The sequence below is a fragment of the Dipteris shenzhenensis genome, chromosome 19 (assembly GCF_047967505.1).
Source record: "Dipteris shenzhenensis isolate YYH24624 ecotype China chromosome 19, Dip_SZ_1.0, whole genome shotgun sequence".
Lineage (NCBI taxonomy): Eukaryota > Viridiplantae > Streptophyta > Polypodiopsida > Gleicheniales > Dipteridaceae > Dipteris > Dipteris shenzhenensis.
In genome coordinates, this window is record NC_141614.1 from 15,729,455 (window position 1) to 15,735,210 (window position 5,756).

At 39.7% G+C, this 5,756-nt stretch overlaps 1 pseudogene; it reads left to right on the forward strand.

Moving 5' to 3' along the window:
- Positions 1–4,112: 4,112 nt before the first annotated feature.
- Positions 4,113–4,757, forward strand: LOC147890146 (uncharacterized; annotated as a pseudogene).
- Positions 4,758–5,756: the final 999 nt, after the last annotated feature.

Here is a 5,756-nt window from a genome sequence, read left to right on the forward strand (position 1 = left end):
CTCTTACTACAATGTTGCACACTTACACAAGCACCCACACATACTTTCACACTCACCCATACACCCACTCAAACAATCATGTAAATAAAATCAAGTAAAACAATTGAAGACGCAGATAAGCATGTATCACATGATAATATCCCTAGCAACCCAACACGCGCTCGACCAAAAGGGTCAGATGCTCACATTCCAACTATAAAAGGCACATCATCTCCAGCTTTTCCTCATTTTTGTTCATGTTTATTCTTACAAAAGGACAAGACTTGAAGGCAAGGAGCAAGGACCACACCACAAGAAGACAAAGGAAGAGGACAAAGCAAGAGGACAACCATATTGTACTCACCTAGAGAGATAAAGGTATGGAAAGATGGGGGGTGGGAGCTCTTTGTTGGGTGCTTGATGTGGGTGCTTGCAAGGTCATCCTCCTCCTGACATGTTCGTTGTGGGAAAAAGGCTTGGAAACAAGAGGCGGGGGAGTGAAAAAGCAAAAGAGCAAGTGGGAAAACACAGGTTTCAAGAGGGTTTTAAAAAAGTTTCCGCGTGTAAAAGTGCAATTAAAGGAGCGGCTGATTGGTTATTTGCCAGACATATAGCCACATCTGGATTGTATAAAAACCACCCATATAGCCACATGAACAGAGGATAAAACACTAGTTTTGGTTTGTGGCCCTCATGTATCTGTGGTTTGCAAATGTTTTTAGGATGTCTTTATTTTTACAAGGAACACAAGTGAGGAGTCATCCAGTGATGACGAATCCCTTTGTATCCATAAACTACAAGCATGGTTGGATTGCAAAACAAGATGTCCCTATGATCGATGCCGAAAGTTCATGTGGCATTTGCGTAGAATTACAATCAATCACGTCGAGAAATACAAAAAATGGATCAAGCCGTTAACCCCATAAGTGGTATTGGTGAAAGTTGGGAACCATTTTTTATGTTGGATGTGGCATGTTCAAGTTCTAAATGGTCCTTTTTTTTTCACACAGGATCAAACGCCACACGTGTAGATGTTGCCCTATGCTTGTCATGTGGAGGCAAAGCGGTAGCAAAATTAGGTTGGATCTTCAAGGGAGACAATTATGGATGAGTTTTGTGATGGTGATAGTAGCCCTCCACCATTACCTCATGAGGCCATGGAGGAGGAGGTATTTGATGATATGGTTCGTGATCTCTTTCCCTAGGATCCCAAAGGGAGTGATGATAGTTTAGAAAAGGACCATCTTTTCAATGCAGCATCGACATCAGTATTTGAGGGGTGCACTTTCTTTATGCCCCGTGCCTCCCTTGAGTTACTAAACTTGCAAACAATTTATAAATGGAGCAATGCAAGTTTGAATGCATTACTCAAGTAAGCTTTCTTTCTCTCAAACATGTTGAGTTATGCTAAATATATGGATATGATCAAGATGAGTACTTTTTCTCAGTTATGGTCTTTACTTGCTGGCTATAGTGTAACATGCTTCCAAAAGAGAACAGATTACCTACCACGAGAGATATGGCGAGGTAGTATGTGACATCTCTTGGAGAGTTGGATTGCAAATGCATACATGCATGTGTCAATGATTGCATGTTGTTTTGTGAAGCACATAAGGAGGCTCGTGAGTGTCCTATTTGTGGTAGGCCAAGGTATATAGTGGACCTCAAATATTTGTATGTACCTCGTAAGGTTTTGCTACATTTTCCCATAGTCCCTTGCATCCAACATATGTTCAAGTGCAAATCCATTGCCGAGATCATGTCATGGCATTCCTCCCATCGATCAACAGATTGCAAGTGGATCATAGCCATGGACACTCCAGCCTAGAGGCATATTGATGACACATGGCCAAGCTTCAAGGAAGAATCTAGGAACTTGAGACTTGGATTGGGTACGGATGGTGTGAACCCATTTGGTCTCAAGAGCACCTCCTACAGTGTATGGCCAGTGGTATTGGTGAATTATAATCTCCCACCATCTATGGTGATTAAGAAGGGACATATGATGTTATCCCTTCTACTTCTACGGAGACATAAAGTGAAAAATATTGATGTTTATTTGGAGCCTTTGATTGAAGAGCTGGAGGAACTTTGGAGAGGTATCAAGGTGCATGATGTGACTAGGCCTCCATCGTCAAGAGACTTTTTCTTGAGGGAAATGTTGATGTGGATGATGCATAACTTCCCAAGCTATGGCGAGTGCTCATGTAAGAATGTATCCTTTCATTATGAATTCACATGGCATTGGCAATCCAGATTCCTTACACATGCAACATGCTTGTGTAGGTCTTTCTACATCGGGTTACGGTGCATGTCTTGTTTGTGGTCCTTCGCTACTTGCTTCACGGGCAAATCTCTTGAAGAAGTGCATCTACGAGAATCACCATCGATTTCTCCTAGTTGATCATCCTAGCTATGTCTCCCCTTGGAATGAAAAATCTCCATAGTCACTGAATGTAGGAGATTGGAAGCAAATTTGTGAAAGCTGCAAGGATTTGCCTCTACGTGGCATGAGCCGGTAAGAGTTCGCAACTGTTGTATGTTGTATTGTGTGGCAATAAAGATTACATGCTAACATCATCTTTTGTTTAGATACTCCATCTTATATCGGCTACCATATTGGCCCCACCTCAAGATCAATCACTTGCTTGATGCAATGCATATCTTTAAGAATGTGGCATATAGCACTTGGGATCACATGATTGGGACACGAGATTCCATGGGCATAAGGGAGGATCTACAGCATAATGGGAGGATGCCTGAAGGTTGGCCACAAGAGAGACCAAATGGACGTATCATTTTACCCTGTGCACCAATGGATGTTAATGAAGAAAGAGAAGGTGGAAGTAAAGCGGGTGATCACTACATTTCGTACTCCCACTGGATGCCTGAGGTGTTTAAAGGGTTCCTTCACAAAGAACAAGAAAAAAGGTGTAGAGCAATTATACGGCTTGAAATCTCATGATTGGCACAAGATGATCCAAGTAAGTATGAGTTGGCATAATCTCTTTTGCCTTCCAAATTTGTATTCTAGAAGCAACTAATAAACAATCTCTCATGTGTTCAGTTCATATTGCCTACTAGCATTTCTCATTGTGCATCAAAGGGTGTGAAGGATTGTATTTACAAATTGGGTGAGCTTGTGAGGTATTTCACGCATATATACTCTATCTATGGCATATCCATGGTTTACAAGGTATTCATATTGCTAATATGGTGCACTTTTTTCTTTCTAGGTATGTGAGTTCAAAGAAAATAGATCCTGCCACGCTTGAGGATGCTTGCATTATGTCAGTGGAGGTGGTTTGTTTGGTGGAGGAGACCTTCCCACATTCTATTCTAACAAGCCAACTACATCTAATAGTGCATTTGGTGGATGAGACTACTATATCTGGCACTATACATGCACCATGGATGTTCTTCCTTGAGTGCTTCATGGAGACCTTGAAGGGCTTTGTGAGGCAAAATGCAAGGCCCGAAGGTAGCTAGCATGGCTGAGGGTTGGTTGATACAAGAGTCACTTGTGCATATTTCTAAATTTCTTGTCCAAGTGGATAGCTCTCTCCCTCGACTATGGAAAAATGAAGAAGATGTAAGGATGACCTCTACTGTGCCTCAAGGGAAAGGGCAGAGCAAAGTGATGGATAGTGAGATGCATAATAACCTTAACCACTATTGTTGGATCAATAGTGATGTGATGAAAAGATGAGTGGCAAGATATGAGGATGAAAAGGCAAGCAGACAAAGAGAAAGGGTGCTCTTTCATAAACAACGTGGACCTCGTGTGTCATTCCCTCGGCATCTAAGAGTACTTGCAAAGGATATGGATGTCGATTAGCTACATGAAGAAATGGAGAGAGCAAAGAGAGACGAGGGCATGCATATTGAAAATATCGAATGGGAGTATGCTCGAGGATGCTTGTCAAAGTTTGGTATGTTTAATATTTTGCATAAGCTAATAAAGGCATTGAATGATTTAGATTGCTTATTCAATTGCTTTTGTCTTTGTGTAGTGTACTATGTTCAATGCTATATGGTGTGAGGGCAAGCATTTTCAGACCCAACGGATTGATGATAAGAGAAACACGCAAGATTGCGACATCATTGCTAGCTTTGAGGGAGTCAATGGAGCCATGGATGATTATTGTGGCATAATCCAAGATATTATCAAGCTTGACTTTTAGAACTTCTTTGTATATGTTTTTTATGTCAGGTGGTTTAAGGACATGGTGGAAACTATCAAACGCCATGTAAGTGGCTTTGTAATTATTGACTCCACAAAGTTTTGGCAAAGTAGGAAGGACACTCTAGTTCTACCGCAGCAATGTGAGCAGGTACTCTTCACATATATAAAAATGTTGACTTATCTATGATACTTTCAAAGCAAGGAAATTGAAATCTTTGTAATTTTAATTGAATAGGTTGTCTTTCAACAAATGGCGGACAATAGTAGATGGTGGTACGTCATCCCTATTATGCCACGTTCCAAAGCAATGTATAGTACATTTACTAATATGGAGCATGTGGAGGATGATCATGGCAATGGAGGTGAGGATGATGCTGATACGAGTGAAGAGGTTGATGATGCGGCAAGAGATACAAATGATTGTGTCACTATCCATGAGGACGATCTTGCCATTGGTGATGCTAATTTTCATGAGCAGAGCAACGCTTTAAGTGGGATGAATCTATTTGTAGATCTAGACATTCCAAATGGGGATATTGAAGTAGATAGTTTGGCAAGGGTAGATCTCAGTGAGGATGAGATTGAACCCTAGGCCCTTAGTGTATCATTTTAAATTCTTTTGTATTTTCCAAAACTATTTTATGTATTGTCTCATTCTCCTCAACTCAAAACGTTATTTTATATGTTCTCAAATTCATAAACTTGATTAATTTGTGTATATGAGCATTAGGCAAAATCATATACAGCATTGATATTTAGGCCATTGCTTGCCAAGCCTACATGTTTCAAGTTTGGAAACTGGACTCTGCTCCTCGTGTATGGGAGCGTTTATAGGTGCAGTTAAAAACCAATCTCGGGGGGTTCACTGTGTATAAAAACTATGTATCACATGTGTTCAAGGCCTATTTGTAAAACCCTTTATCTGTGAATTTTTCATTAATAAAATGCACCTTTTCCTATTCAACTATAATCACGTGGAGGACTAAGACTAATGTGATTTTGGGCATGTTTGGTCATGTGCACAAATTAATACATTTATTTCTTATATTCTTTGGTACTCCTCTAACAAGTAAAAGTAAAATTTAATCTTCAAATTCTCTAACTCTAACCATTGGATTTGGGATTTGATGATTGAACCACACACCCCTATGTGTCTACTAGCCTTCCACCAATTTGGATTCGATTAATGTTTCCAAATACAAAAAAAATGTGGTGTGCTACTAAAATGTGCATCTTTTAGGACTTTATTTATTGAAAATAATTAATTTTAATTACATAAGGCATTCAAATAATTACCAATAAATCAAGTTAAGTTCCAACATAATGTAAGGATACCTCCTACAAAGTTTCAATATTATTTGCTTTAAAATGAGTGAGAAATTGTGCATTTAATATGATATTGTCTGTTTGTGAAAAAGGTGTGACCGCCCTGTGACCATGACGTGTGACACAAAGGAACTTTTTATATGTGCATCAAATTTTTGATCAGACCATACCATTGTGTGCACAATAGCATGTGTGATGTTGTGTCTGAAGACTCCAAAGACTAGATCCATAGGGAAGTAGGTCAGTTTTTAATTTTTGTGTGCAA